This window comes from Trachypithecus francoisi, unplaced genomic scaffold, assembly GCF_009764315.1.
Source record: "Trachypithecus francoisi isolate TF-2019V2 unplaced genomic scaffold, Tfra_2.0 Lachesis_group11, whole genome shotgun sequence".
Classification (NCBI taxonomy): Eukaryota; Metazoa; Chordata; class Mammalia; order Primates; family Cercopithecidae; genus Trachypithecus; species Trachypithecus francoisi.
This window is the reverse complement of record NW_022681456.1, coordinates 5,331,390-5,354,899: the sequence shown is the minus strand read 5'-3', so window position 1 is coordinate 5,354,899 and position 23,510 is coordinate 5,331,390.

Below are 23,510 nucleotides of genomic sequence, written 5' to 3'. Positions count from 1 at the left end.
TTTATTTCCACGCAATTGGTGACGGGGTTTCAGCTCAGTCCTGCATCCGCCTTTTTTTACCCCTTTGGCAGTACATAACTGCAGGTCCTCAGTGCGGACTCAAGCCCAGTGGTTGGGGAGTTGATTTCTGAACAGAAAAGGCTGTAACCTGGGAACATTTCCAAATTCACAATTTCATTATATAATTGGATTGGCTCTTTTCCTTTGTTTCCAGACACTCAAGGCAAGGCTTCACTGAGTTCAGATTTTATGGGATGGTTTCCCTTTATGTTAATTCTTTAACTTATGAATTCAGCAAATATATGTTAAGCATCTTCTGTGCCCTGGTGGTTGTAGGGGGAAATAAAAGGCCAGGCCCTGGCCTCAAGGGGCTTACAGTCTAAATAAGGAGGCTGACAGTAAATCAGAAGAAAGAAAAGTATGATATAATTTCTGGAAGTATCAAGTGTGACCATTTTTAAAATAAATCAATCAAGTTGAGGGGACAAAGGATATCTGGGAGGAGTGTGTTGTTTTAGACAAAGCATCAAGGAAAGTCCCTCTGAGAAGTGATATTTGAATAGAGACCTGAAGGAGGTAATGAGAGAGCCATGCAGAGATCAAGGGAAACAGTATTCCAGGCAGAGGGCACAGTGAATGCAAAGGCCTGGAGGTGTGAATGAGTTCAATGCATTCAAAGAACAGCAGGCAGGCCAGATTCACTGGAATATAAGGCCAGGAAGGCCACCAGGACCAGAAATACAGGACATTGAAGACTGGTTTGGATTTTACTCAAAGTACAAAGGAAGTTTTAGGGTAGGGGAAAAGAATGACATGGCTACCTTAGAAATGTCATTGGGGGTTAGAGGGGCTATGTCCAGCAGATAGTCACATAGCAAAACTCCATACACATGATTGGAATCAGATCCATCACACGCAATAATGTCATATTTTTAAGAAAACAGCCAGCTTGCTTTCTGGATGGAGAACTTTGCCTTTACTGTGTTTATAAAACTTTTATACAATTTTTAAAAATGTTAATAAAATGCTCCTAAATGGTTTAATACAATTTTATTATCATTAATGAAGCAGAGTTTTGGGCAATTTCCCACATTGCTACATATTGTTTAGACTGTGTGAACCCCACCCCCAAACCCAACTATTCAATATTATGTGTTTTTTTTTCCATTCAAAAGTGACAGAAGAATTTTGAAATGCTCCCTGGATTCCACTCCCCTTCTCCCACACACACTGAAAGAAAGCACACGCGGTCTGTTGGACTTGCGGACTTATGCTTCCAAAAGTGTCATCCCTGTATAAGGAATATTTGGGATAAAAACGAAATTCTCTGAGCAAAAACCTAAAGCAATAAGAATTACCCCCAAGTCTAGAGGAAACACAGACATAGAGAAGAATGCACAGGGAGGCTATGGGGCCTCCATGGATTCCTGCTGCCACCCTGCAGGGCATGTGGACCTCTGGGAGCTGCTAGCAGAGAACATCAAACAAATGCACAGTCTTTTAGTCCTGGCCCCACGTTAGAAGCAAAGGGGAGCTAGCTAAAAACTAATGTGCTTATGGGTCCTGCAAGGTTCTGGTTTAGTTTTTCCGGGATAAGTCTCAGGCATTGGTATTTCTTTAAAATTTTCCAGTTAGTTCTCCTAGGCAGCCAGGGTTGGACTCTCTGGATCCAGGTGCACAGGACCACATGCGGCACTGCAGAGTGCTTGGAAACCCTCCTATGTACCCTGTCCTTGGAATTCACCCATTCTTGACCCAATGGTTTCTTCAAGACCCTTGTCTCCACACACTCAGATCAATACACTTAGGAGAGCTGGTTTCAGATATAAGCATGAGGGAGAGGAATGCATGATTTAGGCATGAGGTGATATATAGGGAAATATATGATCGATGGAGAAGAATTATGTTGAGAATCATGATAACATAGACACCTACAGACTCTGGCAAGGTGAAGGGACTGTTTGGAGACAGTCTTAATAATAGCTGTCAGGAGAAGGAGATTGGAGATCATCAAAGAATATTTTTAGTGAGTTTTGTTGTGTGATAACAGGTGCAAAGTTCTCATGACATCTTTTTTTCGTAAACTTCCACCAAAGAGCTATACTGGTTGTTCAAGATGTGAGGGACTGGCTTGGTATTTCTTTGAATATACTCTGTATGGAGGCTGGATTACAAATGAGTCAGAGCACTGCATGTTGAATATGTAACTGGAAGATGATGAGATTGTCTATTTCTCCAAAAACAGTAGAGGTAAAGAGTCGACCTTGGGAATAAGTGGGAAAGTCAGAATTGATAACAGGCACTGTGCACTCAACCCACATACGATCCAAACTGTGTGTATTTTTCCTTGCCTAACACCATCATCAAGTACTGTCATCATCTTCACTTTACAGATGAGGAAAGTAAGAGGTTAAATCACGTATCCAAACTCACAAGGCGATAGGGAGAGCTCAATTACAGTATCTGTTTTACCCTGAAGACTGAGGGAGAGCCACATACCACACTGCCCCAAAGCCCCAGAACGTTGACCCAAGCTCCCTAGCACAGGAAGGAGGCTGTGGTCCCTTGAGTGGAGATGGCCCAGGGAACTTGATGTCTTACAGGGATCCTCACTTAAGTTCACAGTTCATTATTTTGCCATATTTTAAATCTCCATGATAAAATATTAGATTAAGCAGAAATTATGGAGACTCAAAACAATATGAGCCGAAATATCATAGAAGCCTATCGTTTTTGATGTGAAATAGGTACAGGGCTCAGCAGTCCAAGGCCTGTAGCGTGGCCCACAGCTTCATTGGGCACCCAGGTTTCTGTCTTTAGGGATTCCTGTGCAGAGATACTTGAATCTTCGGTGCCTCACTTTTCTCATGGATAGAGCGAGTCAAATAATAATCCCCACTAACCAGGTTGCTATGAAGATAAAATTAGGTCTAATCCAAACAAAATGCTTATAAGATTGATGTCTAGCAAAACTGTTCAGTGAATGTTAGCAATCACTATCATTATCCTCGCCATCGTCACTACCATCACTATTGGCATCATCATTACATTTTGTGTAGTCAACTATGTATTTTTTTCATTTATCATCACCATCATCACCATCATTATCATAATTTTCTTCAACACTATCATCACCATCATCACCACCATCACCACTACCACCGTCATCCTCATTGTCTTCATCACCATCACCATAACCATCACCACCATCACCACTATCATCGTCATCCATCCTCATAATCACTATTCCATTCAGGCTTAGGAAACATTTATAGTTCTGCACTAATTCTGTTTTGATGACAGACTGGTTGAATAATAAAGTTTCTGACTAGGAGTAATCTTTAGCCCATCTAGTGTAACCCATCCCATATGTAAAAATGTTATTACTTTGTCTAATAGTTAATCCCATATTGCTTAAAGCTTTTCTAAAATCGGGGACTCTTTACCTCACAAAAACACCTCTATCATAATTCCCACCTTGATTACTTGCTTGAAATAAATACTAAGAAGTGAAATTAGGAGGACGAATATGATGCTCCATTCGACCTAAATCCTTAGTGCAAAAGTGTTCTTTAAGACACTCTCACTATGCAAGTGCCATTTTAACATATTTTACCAACAGAGGAAATTATCCCTAAAAAGCATTTGTCAGGCTGAGGAGTAAAACATATCATGTTGAAGTTTTGTTTAGTGCTTTTTAAAATTGATTTTATATTTTTAGAGACAGGGTCTCACTTATGTTGCCTAAGCTGGTCTGGAACTCCTCCTGCCTCAGCCTCAAAGTGCTGGGATTACAGGCATGAGTCACCACACCCTTTCTAGTGTATTTTTTGGTATGACGTGCAATATTTTTCTAAAATATATATTCCCTACATTATATTATTTTCATTTCTCACTTGCTTATTCATGACCTTAACCTATTTTTTATTAAAGAGTTTGTATTTATATTGGTTGATTTATAAATGTTCTTTGGATACTAAGGATGCAAATGGCTTGTCTTCTGTATCACAATTATTTCCCCAGGTTTCATTTGCCTTTTAGTTTATTTATAACGAATTTTAATAATCTAAAGTTTTAAACTGTTGTACAGTGGCCTATACAAGTTTTCCTTTATGGTTTATTAATTTTCTTTTAGGATAGAAAAACCTTTCCTATTTATATATCAGATAAATATGCACCCTTTATTTTTTGTGTTTATTACAGTGGGTTTGCACAGCGATGTAGTACTTGATGAATTTTTGTGTGTCCCTGGTCATCTTTTTCTAGGCCATCGTGTGGTTCTTCTATTTCAGCCACGCCAGGAGACACTCTGAAAGAGCAGGCTGGTGGACCTGGAGAGATGGTGGAGGCTCAGAAGCCGCTGTCAGTGTCCTGGGGGAAGCACTGCCCTCTGCGTCCTGCCTCCCCCAGCACTTCTCACCCGGCTGACCCTGAGGACTGCGGGGCAGGGAGTGAGGCGGGACAGAAACGTGAGGATGTCGGCGCCCTGTTTCTCAGGGGATCTGGGGGATGTCACGCTTCCCAGTGCGTCCAGCTCCCAGCCCAGCCTGAGGCGGGGCAGTAGAGATGCTTCCCTGACCCCTTCAGGTCCGGGGCTGCAGATGCTGAGGTGGCGCCCACACTTTCCTCCCATCCATGCGCTGGAGGAAGCCTCTGAATGGCTCCTACGCCCGCAGTGCATGAAGAAAAGATGATGAGAGAGCTCAGGAGATGCCCTGGCCGCGAGGCCGCAGCAGTGGTGGAGAGAGGCTCAAGGGAAAGCCAGCAGCGCCAAGGACCTGGGCCTCGCCCCCAATTCCTGGGGCTCTCTTAAGACCCTGGAGGACCCGCCAACATCCCTGGGCCCCGGGCTGACTAAGAAAACCCTAACTGGAAGTGGATTACATCCCTGCCACGCTACGCCAGGAAGATTACAAATAAAAGTGAAGCAATACATAGAAGAATAAGGAGGCATTTCCTGTACATCTGAATGTAGGGGTCAAGCTTTGTATTCATGAAGTTAATTTATGATTGTGTGTGTGTGTGTGTGTATATATTTTACTCCTTTATCCAGTGAATTTCTGTGAAAGTATAATACAATGTAAAGATGTGCCATTTTTAAAAATTAATTCCAAATAGATTTATAAGCCAGCTATTTGTCATTTAGAAGTGTGTGTTTGCGTGTGTCTGTGTGTATGTGTATGAGAGAGAGAGAGAGACTGATTTACCAGTAATTTAAAATGGCACATTTATCATGTATCAAATTCCAATGACATTCTAATAAATTCTGGGTCTGTCCTCTCCGGGCATTTCATTCTATACATTACCTAGTCTCTGTTTTACCATAGGCATTGGATGTTTTTGGGTAATTGCTGGAATCTTGTAAAATGTTTTAGGATTGGGCTACACTCTTGCCCAATAACTACATTCTTGCTGACAATAACTTCCTTCTCAATATCAGTATCTTCTTGGAATTCTTGCCCTTTTGGAAATTTCTTGTCATAATCTTGATTTTAAGAAATGCTTTAGGTGGGATTTATACCTTTACTACATTGATCTTATGATGGGATTTATCCTTTACTATATTGATCTTATGATCCAGGATTACAATATGCTTTGCTATTGATTCAAGTCTCCTTTTATTGTCTTCAGTACAGTTTTATAGTTTCATTTATGCAGGTTCTGTACGTCACTTCAGGATCTATTACCAGGTAGTGGAATCTTTTGTGTTTTCTGATTATTGTTTTATTTTCATTGTTTGCTTATTGGTTGTTTTGTCATTATACTGGGGAAGAGATAAGGACGGTATCTATTCCAGCAAAGGAACTTCATGTCTCTATGCATTTTCCACATATTGGTTGAAGCTCTTTTACCAGAGGCCTCATTTCCTATGATGGTTTATTTTTTTCAGTAGAGCATCCACACCATACTTTCCATGTGTTCGGGGCAGACTGGTTTTGTACCATGGTTCCCGCCCTCTCCCTGCCTCAGGGAGGGCGCTCTGTATTTAGGAGAGGCCCTGTCCTCAACTCATTTATAATCCTTGCCTTTACACCTCCCAGACGGTGACTTTTACATGGAGTTGTCCAGTGCAGCAAGCGAGAACTCTTCCTCTCCCCTGTATCTCATCCCCTCCCAAATCAGGACAACCACTGAGGCTGGGCAGAGATTCTCCCATTTTCTTCTCAAAATACTGCACTCCTGACTTTCTCAAGAAAAAATTAAATTCAGTCCTGGGCCACTTGCTTTGATCTAACCAGGAGTTATGTTTTGCATAGGGAATGCTCCACCCCCAGGGCATTAGGAAGTCTGTTAGATAGTTGTGGTTTTTGTTTGTTTTTTCATACTCCTAGAGTTTTTATTTTTATTTATTTTTTATTTCCATAGGTTCTTGGAGAACAGGTGGTATTTGGTTACATAAGTTAGTTCTTCAGTGGTGATTTGTGAGATTTTGGTGCACCCATCGCCTGGGCAATATACACCGAACCCAATTTGTAGTCTTTTATCCCTCACCTCCTTCCCAGCATTTCCTCTAGAGTCCCCAAAGTCCATTGTGTCATTCTTAGGCCTTTGCATCTTCATAGCTAAGCTCCCCCTTATGAGTGAGAACAAATGATGTTTGGTTTTCCGTTCCTGAATTACTTCACTTAGAATAATAGCCTCCAGTTCCATCCAGGTTGCTGCGAATACTATTAAACGGTTGAGTGTTAGTTTTTTGTTTGTTTGTTTGTTTTGTCACAACGTCTGAAGGGAACTAAAGGGCTTTATTGGATCTTGCCATCCCTGCAATGCATGGGACAGGCCTGTATGGCAAAAAAAAATCCTATTCCAAAGGACAATAGTAAACTGTAGAAAAAGAGGTCATTCTGACTGCACTTTAGTAGCAGAAATCATCATAGATTTTGGTTCTCAGGTAGCTATGGTTTCCTAATTTCCTGTTTGGATGTTCCCCCTCCCCCGCTTTTTTTGTTTCCTTTGCTCCTTTATGGAAAGCACACACATTGCTGGTAGAGGGCAGCCATTTATCTGGGATGAACTTTTTTCTTTCCCATCATGAAGTGGCATCGTTCATCTAGGGTGATACCTGAGGTTCACTGTCCCATGCCAGAGAAATCAAGGATGCAAATACACAACAAGTGAGGTTCAGAGCAGAGGTTTAATAGGCAAAGGAAAGCCAAAAGCTCTCTTCTGCAGAGAGAGGGGTCCTGAGCAGGTCTTCCAGTCCGCGGTGAAGTGCAGGAGGTTCTGTAGATGAACTTGAGGAGGCGGCGTCTTGTTTACATAGGGCAGGAAAGATTGGTCGGACCAGGTGTGCTATTTGCATAGCATGCAAAGAACTGGTTAGGAGTCAGTGTACTGTTTGCATAGGTGAGAAAAAGCTGGCCACCCCACCCCAATCTTGTGTTATGCAGACGGGGTCTCTACTCGGCTGGCTCCTTGTTGCCTGTTTCTTTACTGTACACGCGGTGACAAAAGAGAAGATGGCGCCTGTATATTGAATATATTTGGCCCCCAATAGCCCCTTTCTGTTGGCACAGCTGCCAGCATTCCTCCGTGCAAGCTTCCAGCTTACTTATCTATGTCTGCAGCTCGATCTTTTTCTTTTCTTTTTCTTTTTTGTTTTTTTTTGAGACGGAGTCTCGCTCTGTCGCCCAGGCTGGAGTGCAGTGGCCGGATCTCAGCTCACTGCAAGCTCCGCCTCCCGGGTTCATGCCATTCTCCTGCCTCAGCCTCCGGAGTAGCTGGGACTACAGGCGCCCGCCACCTCGCCCGGCTAAGTTTTTGCATTTTTAGTAGAGACGGGGTTTCACCGTGTTAGCCAGGATGGTCTCGATCTCCTGACCTCGTGATCCGCCCGCCTCGGCCTCCCAAAGTGCTGGGATTACAGGCTTGAGCCACCACGCCCGGCCGGATCTTTTTTATTTTCCTTTAAATTCTGGGATACATGCGAGAAACATGCAGGTTTGTTACATAGGTATACATGTGCCATGGTGGTTTGCTGTACCTGTCAACCCCTCATTTAGGTTTTAAACCCTGCATGCACAAGGTTTTTGTCATAACGCTCTCCCTCCCCTTCCCCCCACCTCCTGACAGGCCCCAGTGTGTGGTATTCCCCTCCCTGTGTCCATGTGTTCTCATTGTTCAACTCCCACTTATGAGTGAGAACACTGCAGCTCTATTTTTCAGGCTGCTCTCTGTTAGAAAAGAAATGATTTGGGGACTGCTTTTTGTTAAAAGGGAAACCTTGCTGAGGACTCCTTTACCCTCACTATCTGCCTAAGTAATCTCTTTCTAGCTCCTGTATCAATACGATTTTTCCATATGTGATAGTCAGTTTTTTGCACCAACTTGAGTAGGCCAGTGTACCCAGCAAGTCAAACAAACGCCGATCCAGAGGTTGCTATGACGATATCTCATCAATGTGGCTCACATCTATACAGTGGCCCTCCCTTATCTGTGGCTTGCTTTTCATGATTTCAGTTACTCACTGAAACCATGGTCTGGAAATATTTAGTAAGAAATTCCAGAAATAAACAATTCATAAAATGTGAGTTGTACACTGTTCTAAGTAACATAAATTCTTGTGGTGCTAGGTCCCGTCCCATCTGGGACACGAATCATCCCTTTGTCCAGCGTATCTGCACTGCATGCATCACCCAATCATAAGCCATTTAGTGGCCTTCCAGAGTTTAAGATAAAAAAACATAGTATCTATGAAGTTTGGTGCTACCTGCAGTTTCAGGCATCTACTGGGGACCTTGGAAAGTACTCCCTGAAGAGAAGGCAGAGGGTGGCGACTGTACTCAGTTGACTTTAAAGAAAGTAGATTATGCTGGATAATCTTAGTGAGCCTGATCCAATCAGCTGAAAGTCTTTAAAAAGAGAAACAGATTTCTCTGAGGAAGAAAAAATCCCACTTGTGGACACCACAGCCGCTGCGTTTCCCAAGGGTTTCCAAGCCTGCTCACTCACACTACAAATTTCCAACTTGCCAGCCCACGAATGTGCAAGCCAGTTCTTGAAACAAACCTATTTCCCCTCCCTCTCTCTTGCTCTCTCAATCTCCTCTCCTTGTCTAGACAGATAGATGGGTATTATGTATACACATATATAAATATAATTTCTAGATATTTAATTTCTAGATGATATGTTGCTTCTGTTTCCGGTGGAACCCCGACTGTTACTCCACTTTATACCACGTGGTGTTTCACATGTGTGTGGTGCATGGAGAAGTCTCTGAGGTGGGAGTAAGATTCTAACACCAGTATGAGAATGCATTTGGCCAAAAGTACTCTTGAAACTCCCTTAGGATGGCTGCAGATGCCTTTGAGGAGTGCAACACAGCTGCTGTGCTATCCTCCAGGGTTGAAAGAGTTTAATGATTCCCTATGAGTAGCAGACAATGATTTGGTTGTATTTGAGGGGTGAAGAAAGGACTATGTACAGCATTGTTGGGATTACACACAATTGGACAAAATATTCACAGGGCCAGGTTATTTGAGGACTGAGGAAGTTGAAGGAGCATCAGAGATGCAGCTCCCATCTCCTGCCCACCAGGGCTCCTGCTCATTAAGTGAGATGGTATGCACAAAGTTGTCCAGATAATTAAACTCGCTGGCTCTTGGACCGGAACACATAAAGTAGAATTGGAGTCAGTTCCAGGCACCTGCCATACATGCCCACTGTAGGAACAAAGGGTCTCAAGACACCGGGAGAGGAGAAGTCTGCTCTGAAGTTTGCTGGGAGAAGGTGGTGCAGCTCGTTCCAGGGGGCGAGTTATGAACAGGTGCTTAGCATGCTTGAGAAAATGAGAGAATTCTAGTGGTGCCTCCTCTGGATGAGACCCGAATCTCATGGGTGACCACTGCCTGCTGCACAAGCCCAGCCTGCTATTCCCCATGCCGTGCTGGACCACAGAGTGGTGTCAGAACCACCAGCCCACCTGGATGTCGGTGGTGCTAAGAGTTCAGACTCGGCAACTGTACCACATAGGCACGAAGTTTCAGTTTGTCACTAGCTCTGTGAAGTTGTAAAGTTTCGTAGCCCCTCTGTGTCTCACTATTTTTTTAACCTGTAAAATGGAGGTAATAATGCATGCTTCAAAGGCTCACTATGAGAGTCAATGAGCCTTTGAAGGACATACTCTTATCATCCCCATGTCAACATACCTGCACCGCCCCACAGGGGCAAAGGACATGCCACTCTTTACTTTTCATGTCTCTGCTCCCTTCACTGGGTCACATCTTCTCTGAGGGTCTGGGCTAACTCACCCTGTGCCCCTAGAGCCCCATATAAGGCCTGGTCCACACAAGGCAGCCAGTAGATGTGCATCATAGATATTAATAGAATGGATTAATACATATTAATGTCTGGCCCCACTTAGAGGATTGGAGGTTTGAAGCAGAAAAAGCCTACCCTGAACTCAACTTCCTACATATGCACATGTCTTGAGATTTTTGGGGCCGCTGAAGTTTTGCTTAAGGAAATCCTAAATAGAAGCTAGCAAGATTTGAGAAAAGGGGAACGCTCTCACACACTGTCGGTGGGAGTATAAATCAGTTCAACCATTGTAGAGCCCAGTGTGGCAATTCCTAAAAGAGCTAAAAACAGAACCACCATTCGACCCAGCAATCCCATCACTTGGTATATAACCAAAGGAATATAAATCATTCCACCCTAAAGACACATGTTCACAAATGTTCATTGCAGCACTACTCACAATAGCAAGGACATGGAATCAACCTAAATGGCCATCAATGGTACACCGGATAAAGAAAACGTGGCACATATACACCATGGAATACTATGCAGCCATAAAAAGAATGAGCTCATGTCCTTTGCAGCAACATGGGTGGACCTGGAGGCCACTATCTTTAAGAAACAAATGCTGGAACAGAAACAAAATACTGCATGTTCTGAGTTATATGTGGGAGCTCAATGATGAGAACTCATACACACATCGAGGGGAACAACAGACAGTGGGAGCTACTTGAGGGTGGAGGCTGGGAGGAGGGAGAGAAGCAGAAAAATAACTATAGAGTACTAGACTGAATAACTTGGTGACAAAATAATCTTTACAACAAACCCACAAACCCCCATGACATGGGTTTACCTATATAACAAACCTGCACATGTACTCCTCAATGTAAAATAAAAGTTAAAATTTAAAAAAAAAAAAAAAAAAAGATCACACCCTGTTTTCCACTGGGCTTGGTGGATTTTTGTTTTATTTTTATTTTTGTTTGTTTGGTTTTGGTTTTATTTTTAGACAGAATCTTGCTCTGCTGCCCAGGCTGGAGTGCAGTGGCACCATCTTGGCTCACTGCAACCTCCACCTCCTGGGTTCAAGCGATTCTCCTGCCTCAGCCTCCTGAGTAGCTATGATTACAGGTGAGCACCACCATGCCCGGATAATTTTTATATTTTTAGCAGAGACAGTGTTCCACTATGTTGGCTGGGCTGGTCTCCAACTCCTGACCTCAAGTGATCTGCCCGCCTCAGCCTCCCAAAGTGCTGGGATTACAGGTGTGAGCCACCGCGCTTGGCCTCGGCTTGGGTTTTTTAAATGGAGCTTTGAAGTGACCATCATTTCTCACTGAACACGATAAACCCAGATTTTAGGAGATTAACCACGAGGTTCTCCTTTACTGTTAAACAGAGATAATACACAAGCATATTTCCCAACAGTTGAATATTTTCATTAGAATCCATTAGTTAGTAAAAAAGGTTGTTGAATGGAGAGAAGATGATGGTTGGAAATGAATTCTATTACAATGAATTATTCCTTGCTTTACAGATGATTTCCCTTTTTCAGCTGAAGTCTTATGGAATACGTGGAAAAAGCAAACTTACAACTTTTTCAATTCTGCTGGGAAAAAATGTCATATAGCAATATGTAATTAACATATAAATAGCCATATGCTGTAACGCACAACTAAAATGTTTAAATAAAATATAATTCTTGGAGAAGTTTGGCAACACAATCACTTACTAAACATAAAAGAAAGTTGCTTGCTCTTCTGTCTTATTGTTAGAAACATGACAAAACTTCAAGGACAAGCGCTGTCTTAGAAGATAAAAAGCTCACTCAAGAATTTCAGATTGGGGGGTGTGGCTTAGTAAGCATTGTTTAAGAACCAAGGACAATTTCAGACTTTTCAAGCCTCCTCCAATGAGATCTCCAAATCCACCATGAGCTCACTAGAGCATCGTCAAGGGGCCTGAGTTCCTCCTAAGGAAGCTGGACACCGTCTGGGTCATCTCCAGGGAGGGAGGTGAATGTGTCTGCGATTGGGACAGGGATCTAAAAGAAACACAGGTCTCAGGACTGTACCTAAATCCTCCCCATCCCGCCTCTCACACAAAGGATTGCACCCAGTCCGCTCTGCGTCCAAGACTCAAAAAGCTAACAACAGGACTATAATGCCACCTTTATTTTTGTTGTTGGCAGGTAGCAAGGACACAATAAGCAGAGACCCATTTGCAGGTTACACAAATTAGCACGAACAGTGGCTGTGGCATCTCCAACAAACAGGGCACATGCCCAGAAGTTCAGCCGGGGACACAGAAGGAGGGGAAGGTCCCTGTGGGTAGCAGTGACCACTTTAGCACCCAGGAGGAGTCATGTGCTACTGACATCACTATTGTCCTTGATCCATCTTTTTCTTCTTTCTCTCCTTCCTTCCTTCCCTCCTTCCTTCCTTCCTTCCTTCCTTCCTTCCTTCCTTCCTTCCTTCCTTCCTTCCCTCCCTCCCTCCCTCCCTTTCCTTCCTTCCTTCTTTCTTTCTTTTTTTCTTTTTCTTTCTTTCTTTTTTCTTTCTCTCTGTCTCTCTGTCTCTCTGTCTCTCTCTCTCTCTCTCTCTCTCTCTCTCTTTCTTTCTTTCTGCTGGGTCTCAGTCTGTCACCCAGGCTGGAGTGCAGTGGCAGGATCATAGCTCACTGCAGTCTTGAACTTCTGGGCTCAAATGATCCTCTTGCATCAGCCTCCTGAGGAGCTCGGACTGCAGGAGTGAGCCGCGGCACCAGGACCTCGTCTTGTCAATTAGGCTTGAGTCTATCTTTGTGATGAAAAGAGAAACTCCAAGGATATGAAAGAATTTCCGCTACAGATAAGTATGTTTTCTCCATTTTATTTTTCCCTCACTGTCTGAAGTATATTCACTATTTTTTAGAGCAATATGTAGAGAGGATTTTACAAAATATCCCCTTTTCCAGTGCAGAGACTCATCAGAGTATGAAAACAAGTAAGAAGGGGCCGGGCATGGCGGCTCACGCCTATAATCCCTGTTCTTTGGGAGGCCGAGGCCAGTGGATCACTAGACTGAGAGATCGAGACTAGCCTAGTCAACATGGTGAAACTCCATCTCTACTAAAATTACAAAAATTAACTGGGCATGGGCATGGTGGTGCATGTCTGTAGTCCCAGCTACTCGGGAGGCTAAGGCAGGAGAATCACTTGAACCCAGGAGGTGGAGGTTACAGTGAGCCAAGGTCACGCCACTGCACTCCAGCCTGGGCGACAGGGTGAGACTCTGTCTCAAAAAAAAAATAAATAAATAAAATACACACACACACACACACACACACACACACACACATATAAAGCAAACAAGTAAGAAACTTTGTGACAAAAAGTTGTTTGTTGTATTCCTGTGTTGACAACACAGCATCACGAGCTCACTGCATTTTCCAGACACGGGGGTACCATTCTTTGCCCCATAATTAGCGGCGATACTTCATGCTAGTCATGGTCACATTTTCTATATAATCTGGTGGGACTCGAGTCCAGAGTATGAAGTTAAACCTACCCTGAGAGTACATGGGTTCGCTCGTCTTCGTAGGGACTGAAAAATCCCTTGGAAAGTGGCTTTTAATCACTCAAGCATTATTTTCTACCATGTCTTCAGTCCGCGTTCTATAAACAGAAAGTCTCCCCTAATGAGTAAAGCCGGCGTACACCTTTTGGTCCCAGGTTTCTGAGTCCGCAGCCTAGTGTTAAGGTTGCCGTTTTTTCAGACTGTTGTTTTGTGAAATGTTAATGCTAGCTTTCAATCAATTTTATTATATAGCCTTCCCATTTAAAAGAAGTCCTAAAACATGGTCTCTCTTTCAACATGTTTCCTATTAAAATTATACTCTGAAACCTGGCTGTGTTTGATAGGATACTGTTTGCTGTGGCTTCCTTTGATTCACAAAACATGAAGGGCGGCTGGGAACGTAACCTTAGAGACTAATGAGCTTCTAGGCCAGTGCTATCGACGTTTAAACAACCAGAGCTCTCGAGAACTCACTCGTCGTGATGAGCCAGCACCACTGAGTGGATGGTGCTAAACCATCCCTGAAGGATCCAATCACCTCCCACCAGGCCCCACCTCCAACACTGCGGATTACAATTGAACATGAGATTTGGATGGGAACACAGATCCAAACCATATCAAATGAATTTAAATTAAATAAAACTGAAACTCAGTGCTCAGTAGCCACCTGTGGCTAGTGGCTCATTCACTGGACAGCACTGGCGTAAAACATTTCCATGGTCACGGAAGTTACTATCGGCCAGCGCTGTGCCTTCTCCAATCAGCAACAGGTCAGATAACGTGTCTGTAAATTTCTTTGCAAAACAGGCCTCTTTAGAAGCTGCCTGGTGACCTTATTTCAAAAGATCATTCATTTTCTATTGTATGTAACTCGAATTCAGTGGTTTAGAGTTTTTGGAAGTTTTATTTGTGTTGCTATGAAATTTATACATTTTTATTCTAGAAATTTTGGAAAACACAAATTAAACTCCCCCACAAAATCATTAAAATCAACAACTCTTTTGAGTCAGAGGTAAGCTCTGTAAAAATTTGGATGTAATATTTTCAGTGATTTATTTTTTAATTTTACTTTTTAATTAATTAATTTTTTTTGAGACAGTCTCATTCTGTTATCCAGACTGGAGTGCAATGGTGAGATCTCAGCTCACTGCAACCTCCACCTCCCAGATTCTAGCAATTCTTCTGCCTCAGCCTCCTGAGTGGCTGGGATTATGGGTGCACCAGCAGGCCCGGCTAATGTTTGCATTTTTGGTAGATATGGGGTTTCACCATGTTGACCGGATTGGTCTCAAACTCTCGGCTTCAGGTGATCTGCTGAGCCTCAGCTTCCTAAAGTGCTGGGATTATAGGCGTGAGTTACTGTGCCCAGCCTTCAGTCATTTTTTAAATAAATATAATTTGAGGGCAAAATAGGATTAATTATACATAACAGCTTGAAACTCTTTGCCACCTATTACTGCATTATGCACATCTTTTAATGTTGCTAAAGATTTTGTGATTGATCATTTATAATAGGTGAGTAGAATTTAATTATTGGAGTCTTTATTTGATCCAAAAGTCATGAATTCAAACACCTTCAGAACTTAGGCAGATAAAGGGCAAGGTTGAAGAACCTGGATCAAGTCCAGTAGGAAACAGTGGGTGCTATGGAGAACCAAGGGATTGATACTGAGTGGAGGGTGGGCAGTTGCCACTTAGAAGTAGAATTTTTTAAAGTTTTAATTTTTTTTTTTTTTAATTTTGAAATAGGCCCTCACTTGATCACCCAGGCTGGAGTGCAGTGCTGTGTTCAGGGCTCACTGCAGCCTCCACCTCCCAGGCTGAAGTGATCCTCCCACCTCAGCCTCCCAAGTATCTGGCGACCACAGGTGAACACCACCACGCTGGGCTAATTTTGGTGTTTTTTATTGATACGGAGTTTTGTTATGTTGCCCAGGAGAGTCTCAAACTTCTGGGCTCAAGTGATCCTTCCTCTCATCTCAGCCTCCCAAGATGCTAGGATTACAAGCGTGAGTCACTGAGCAGGGCCATAGGTTTTTATTTTGTTTTTTTTACATGTCTAAATGCAGCGATACTAGATATTCTAATCTTCCAAGAGGCACCAAAATTCTGTAACTTCATGTGAGAAAAAAGATGAATTAATCTAGGCTATCTGTTCGTGTTAAATCACTGATGTGGCCATAGAAATCAAGTTTGCATGCTAGATATCCTTCAAGGACTACCATTTTGCAAATTCTGATTAACTTATTTTGCATAGATTACATGGTAACCAATTTTTCATTGTTATAAACAGTGCAGAAGTGTAAAAAACACTTATACACATCAACAATTTAAAAATTTATTATCTTTGATCTTCATTACCACTTCTCGGCATTGATACTAACAAAGTAACCACATTTATTTGCAATTTTAAAATTGTTGATACATATTGCAAAAACGCTTTGTAAAATTGTACTAATTGACAAGATTACCAACAGCTTATGAAAGCATGTCCCCTGACAATTTTCCTAACACAAACTTGTTTTTCGTTTTAAAAACCTATCATGTAGATAATATCTATCTTTATAATGTTTTTGTCTTTGGTAGTGGTAGGGTTTATTTTCACATCTGTTTATTTCTTATGTATGTTTCTTCTTGGATGAAATGTTTGTCTGTGTTCTGTGTGTGTATATATGTTGGTTTTGATTTGCTAAAGCTCTTTATATATTAATAATGTTAACAAAGGTTTAGATTCTGCATCATTTTAACACAGATTTAATATTATCCATATTAACCTAATCATCTTCACATTTTTTGTGCCCTATAAACATTCCAAATTTGAAATCTATGAAACCATATTTCAAAGGAGAAGTATACTATTTGATCATTGTTCCATTCTTCGATTAGAACTGCATTTGATACTTGAGAAATGGGAACATATAATATTTCAACAGTAAAAGAAGATTAAAAACATTAAAATAAAACACTGTGGGAAAAAATAAGATTAAAACTTGCCTTCTGTCTTGGCACAATTATGTGTCCCTCCCACTGAAATCACTGTAAGGATATAAATTACCTCAGAATCCCGTGGCTGTGTTTAGTATTCCTCCTCCAGCTTACCACAGAACCCCATGTTTAATGATAGCAATATTCAAATTTATCTAAATCATCTTTTCATGCATTGGTCTTTCACTTAAAAAATAAGTTACTTGAATAATATTTCATTGTGTGATTATAGTCCATTCTGTTTAGTTATTGATCAGCTGGTGGACATTTGGGCTGCTTTGGCTATAGCATTAATAGTGCTACAAGGAACATTCATGTACAAGTTTTTGCTTGAATACCTGGTGGAACATGGATGAACCTGACACGGATTATGCAAATGATGGAAGTCAGACACAAAAGGACACATAGTGTGTGATTCCATTATTTGAAACGTCCACAATAGGTAAATTCCTAGGAGCAGAAAGTAGATGAGTGGTTGGGAGGGGCTGGAAGGAGAGGAGAATGTGGAATGATTGCTTGAGAGGAACAGGGTTTTATTCTGGAATGATAAACATGTCTTAGAGTTCTACAGAGGACATGGTTGTATGACATTGTGAGTGTACAAAATGCTGCGTAATTCTTCCCTTGAAAATGGTTAATGGTCAATTTTATATAATGCGAATTTTACCTTAAATGTGCACACATGTGTTTATATATGCATATATATTATATGTATAAAGAAATATATGTTATTATATTATGTCTCATGCATATTCATATTAGAGAGAGAGAAAAAATAGAGGCAGAGAGAAAAAGGAGAGTGCATCATTTACTTCTAAGTCACCATGGTTTATCTCAGTCTCTCAAACACAGAAGCCACTCAAGAAATGTTTGAAGTAAATTACAGGAATTAAAAATCAATTATTTATAAAATCCATCTGGGGTCTGATATTGTATATTATCTACTATGTAGCTGGCTAAAGAAGAACCCATTATTCTTTTTTTTTTTTTTTTTTTTGAGACGGAGTCTCGCTCTGTCACCCAAGCTGGAGTGCACTGGCCAGATCTCAGCTCACTGCAAGCTCTGTCTCCCGGGTTCACGCCATTCTCCTGCCTCAGCCTCCCGAGTAGCTGGGACTACAGGCGCCTGCCACCTCGCCTGGCTAGTTTTTTGTATTTTTTAGTAGAGACGGGGTTTCACCATGTTAGCCAGGATGATCTCGATCTCCTGACCTTGTGATCTGCCCGCCTCGGCCTCCCAAAGTGCTGGGATTACAGGCTTGAGCCACCGCGCCCGGCCAGAAGAACCCATTATTCTTAATTTAAGGTGTATGAAATGTCAGTCTGCTGGCTCTAGTTTAATTCAAAGTACAGCCACCATTGGTAAAAGTTCCTTATGATTTATTAAACCTGCTTATCCTATGTGAGTATAATTCATCACATCTAGCCCAGGTAGCTTCATTTCTCCTTGGGACTGGGAGAAATGGCATTTAGAAGGCACATTGCCTATTTTAGAGTTTGGAAACTTAAATTTCTCTTACTTGATAACACCCTTTGGCTTAAGCTCACAGGTGCTATCCTTGTATTTTGATGTCTGAATAATGGCCATGTCTACATGGGTTGCTTGGACTTGGAGAAAGGTAGTAGAAAGAAAGAGGTGTTTGGCAATAGTAAAGGTGAGATATCCTCTTTCTCAGCAGACAAACCCTGAATAATCAGTAGCTTGACACAGTTAAGGTTTATTTCTCAGTTAGGTCTGATGTGAGCAAGACAGCTCTCTTCCACTGTGCAGTTCCTGGGGTGACGAACCATCCCTATCTGTGCAGGGTTGTCCCAGTATAAGCAGTAAAAGTCCCACATCCCAGAAAATCTCTCCCACAGGACAGAAAATGTCCTGATTTTTGGCAATAAGTACATAAGGTTAGGAGAAAAGTACAAAACCCCAAGTCTGCTCTGAAAAATTAGGACTCCAAGCAGCATCTTCACATCACTCTGAGTGATGAGACTGAAGTGTGCAACTGGAAGTGTGTTGTCCTCATGATGTTACCAGCCCGTCTTTGACTTTGCCTGTAGAGTAACTGCTGTTCTTTGTGTCAAGGTAACTATAGTTTAGTATTCATTCTTTAACAGTGTGAAAATTATGACTAGTTTTTTCAAGAGTTTAGATGATAAGAATAACAATTGCAGTACGAACACCATATGACAAGACATCACCAAGAAAAGGTGGATTAGCAGGTAAATTATTAGCAAAAAGCGTACTGCACAATATGCAGAAAAGGATTTGGGATTGGGCATGGTAGAGAAGAGGACATCAGAATGCATATGGAAATTCCATCTCCCAAGTCCAAGATGAGCCAGGCAAGTACGTCCACATCAATCAAAAGTATTTTTGTCTTTCAGGAGCCACCAACGCTCAAGTGAAAATAGTGGCCACTGAATTCTCTTGGCAAACCACACAAGCATACATATATCAACATACCATCCCCATAATTGTACTAGGACTGAAGAAAGCTACAGTTTCTATTTCAGAGATTGCAACTAACATGTCCTTTAGACAAATAACAAAATGTCAATACCAGATATATTGGCCCTTTGTCTGTAGAACTGATTTTATCATGCTTTCTGCAGTGTATCAAATGATGTGTTAAAATCACAACAGAAAAATGTTCCCCCAGCTCTGATGCAGTTTGCTTTATTTTATTTATTTATTTTGAGACAGGGTCTTACTCTGTCAGCAGACTGGAGTGCCATGGTGCAATCTCTGCTCACCACAACCTCTACCTCCGGGTTCAAGCAATTCTCCTGCCTCAGCCTCTGGAATAGCTGGGACTACAGGTGTGCACCACTACTTTCCAGTGACTTTTTGTATTTTTAGTAGAGATGGGGTTTCGCCATGTTGGCCAGGCTGGTCTTGAACTCCTGACCTCAAATGATCCAAGCACCTCGGCATCCCAAAGTGCTGGGATTACAGACATGAGCCACCTTGCCTGGCCCTGCAGTTTGCTTTAAAAAATAGTTTCAAATTGTTTTCCTGGTTTTATTGAAGATATTTTTCAACTTTTATTTTAGGTTCAGGGATACATGTGCAGGTTTGTTAATACAGGCAAACTTATGTCACAGGGGATTGGTATACAAACGATTTTGTCACCCAGGTACGAAGCCTAGTACCTGACACTTATTTTTCCTCATCCTCTCCCTCCTCTCAACCTTCTCCCTCAAGTGGACCGTGTCTCTTGTTCCCCTCTTTGTGTCATTGGCTCTCATTATTTAGCTCCCACTTATAAATGAGAACATACGGTATTTGGTTTTCTGTTCCTCTGTTAATTTGCTAAGGATAATTAATTTGCTAAGGACAGTGGCCTCCAGATCCATCCATGTTCCTGCAAAGGACATCTTTTTTTACAGCTGCATAGTATTTCATGTTATACATGTACACACTTTCTTTATCCAGTCTATCACTGATGGGCATTTAGGTTGATTCCGTGTCTTTGCTATCGTAAACAGTGCTGCAGTAAAAACGTGTGTGTGTATCTTTATGGAGGTGTGATTTCTATTCCTTGGGTATATACTCAGTAATAGGATTGCTGTGTCGAATGGTAGTTCTGTTTTGAGCTCTTTGAGGAATCGCCATACTGCTTTCCACAATGGTAGAACTAATTTACACTTCTACCAACAATATATAAGTGTTCCCTTTTCTCTGCAACTTCGCGAGCGTCTGTTATTTTTTGACTTATTAATGAAAGCTATTCTGACTGGTGTGAGATAATATCTAACTGCGGTTTTAATTTGCATTCTTTAATAATTAGTGATACTGATCATTGTTTCATATGTTTGTTAACTGCATGCATTTCTTCTTTTGAAAAGTGTCTGTTCATGTCCTTTGCCCACTTTTTATTGGGGTTGTTATTTCTTGTAAATTTGTTTAAGTTCCTTATAGATGCTGGATATTAGACCTTTGTCAAATGCAGTTTGCCAAAATATTCTCCCATTCTGTAGGTTGTTTACACTGTTGATAGTTTCTTTAGCTGTGCAGAAGCTCTTTAGTTTGATTAGATTCTATTTGTCAATTTTTGCTTTTGTTACGATAGCTTTCAGCATCTTTGTCGTAAAATCTTTGTTAATTCATCTGTCCAGACTGGTATTTCCTAGGTTATCTTCCTGGGTTTTTATAGTTTTATGTTTTACATTTAAGTCTTTAATTTATCTTGAGCTGATTTTTGTGTGTCGTTTAGAGAAAGGGTCCAGTTTCAATCTTCTGTATATGGCTGGCCAGTTATCCCAGCACCACTTACTGAAGGAAGTCCTTTCTCCACTGCTTGTTTCTATCAGCTCCGTTGAAAAGCAGATGGTTGTAGGTGTGTGGCATTATTTCTGGGCCCTCTCTTGTGTGCCATTGGTCTATGTGTCTGTTTCCACACCAGTACCATGCTATTTTGGTTACTGTATATCCCTATAGTATAGGTTGAGTTTGTGCAATGTGAAGATTTTAATAAAGCCATAGAAATCATAAGAGAACAGATTTATTTTTGCATCTTGTCAAAATACCAACTAGATTTTCCTCATTTATCTACAGATTCAGCCAGTGTGCAAATATAAATGTTGACAAATTTCACTCAGTCTGTAAATTCTTAGCAAAAAAAAAATAGTTATTATCTGCTAAAGTCTTGAACATTTTGTACACAATACTGCTAAAAAGAAATATTATTTACTGACTGGGCGTGGTGGCTCATGCCTGTAATCCCAGCATTTTGGGAGGCCGAGGCATGTGGATCATGAGGTCAGGAGATCGCGACCATCCTGGCTAAGACGGTGAAACCCTGTCTCTAATTAAAAAAAAAAAAAAAACAAAACATTAGCCGGGCCTGGTGGCAGGGGCCTGTAGTCCCAGCTATTCAAGAGGCTGAGGCAGGAGAATAAGATTGGCATGAACCTGGGAGGTGGAGATTGCAGTGAACCGAGATTGTACTACTGCACTCCAGCCTAGGCAACAGAGCGAGACTCTGTCTCAAAAAAAAAAAAAAAAAAAAAGGAAAGAAAGAAAGAAATAAAGAAATATTACTTACTATTATTTACTTACCTATGACATAAAGGCTTTAATCCTAAAAATGTTTAGTCAATTTTTGGTTTCCTCAACATTTGCAGAAGTACTTTCTATGTTTTTGCTTTTCTTTCTTTTTTTTTTTAACTTAATAAAAATGAAAGAAGATAGCCTTCTTACACATGTACCCAAAAAATTCCACAAAATGATATTAAGATGTCAGCCTGCCATAATACGTGTCCAAAGTGCAAGGCAAGAAGAACATCCTTCTCTAGTCTGTAAATACATTGAGAATGAGGATACAGAAAAGTATAATTTTGAAACAAGAACCTATGTGGGTTTTTCTAAAACCGTTTGATCTTTGAAGAGGATATAAGGAGCTTAGAAAAGAATGGACTGATTCATTTGACTTTTTCTGTGTTATGTGTACAAGTTGTGACAGTAGTTCTTACAGAAAAGAAGAGAAATTCCTTTTTCTCAGAAAGACTGCTTCAGAACTCAAGAGCGTGTCACTAAAAAAGGGCAACCATGCTAAACAGTACTTTCTCCTTTTTTTGTAAATAAAAATTCTGACTTACTTAGACTCCAACTTTGATTTTATACATTGAAATTACCTCTATGACTTTACGTCATTTTCTCTGACAGAAGAAATTCAACTTATAGCAACGTCCAGTGTGCTACAAAGTGTTTAAAATGATGTGAAATTAAAGATGGAAGTGACCAGTCCAAGGAGTTTACTGATGCAAATGATGTAATGGACAAACAGCTGGTTTACCAAAGAAGACAAATGTGACACAGAGTGAATGGACATTTTTGGAAAACAAGAAAGGAATGCCTCAAAGGTTTAAAGCACATTGTTGCCAGTGAGGAAAACTGTGTATTCCAGTCAAACACTTTTCCCTAGAGGATTTATAGCATGATGTCGACCCACTGGGCCAAGCATCATTTTAATGTGGATTTAGTAAGAGTGCATTGAATTTAGTTTCAGAACCACATAGAAGAAAAGAAGGACTAGGTATTAGTCCCTTCTCACACTGCTATGAACAAATACCTGACACTGCGTAATTTATAAAGAAAAGAGGTTTCATGGACTCACACTTCAGCATGGCTAGGGAGGCCTCAGGAAACTTACAATCATGGTGGAAGGCGAAGGGGAAGCAAGGACCTTCTTCACATGGTGGCAGGAGAGAGAAGAGTGAGCCAAGGAGGAACTTGCCAAACTTTTAAAACCATCAAATCTTGTGAGAACTCAGTCACTATTATTAGAACAGCACAGGGTTTTAAAACTGCCCCCACGATCCAATCATTTTCCACCAGGTTCCTCCCTCAACACATGGGATTATCATTCAAGATGAGATTTGGGTGGGGACACAAACCCTAACCATATTAGACTTCCTTAAGGCCACAGGCAGCTTCAAGAACCATGCCCCGGTTGCGGGCAATAAGGCGTATCTTTCATCCCCACTGGCACAATGATCACATCTCCAAGTTCTTTTGTTTTCTATTTAATTTTAGGGCAGCATATCTGGCCTGATTTATCAAAGCTAGCCATTGTTTACTGCAGATTAATCAGAGGCAGGTGACAACCACAGAAGGTCATTTGGGGATCTTGAAGCCACAATTACAGTGATTTCAAGGGAGATTATGTAATTTAGCAGAAACTTCCATTGTTTTATTCCTTTGTCAAATGCATCTCACATGTTTGCTTGCAA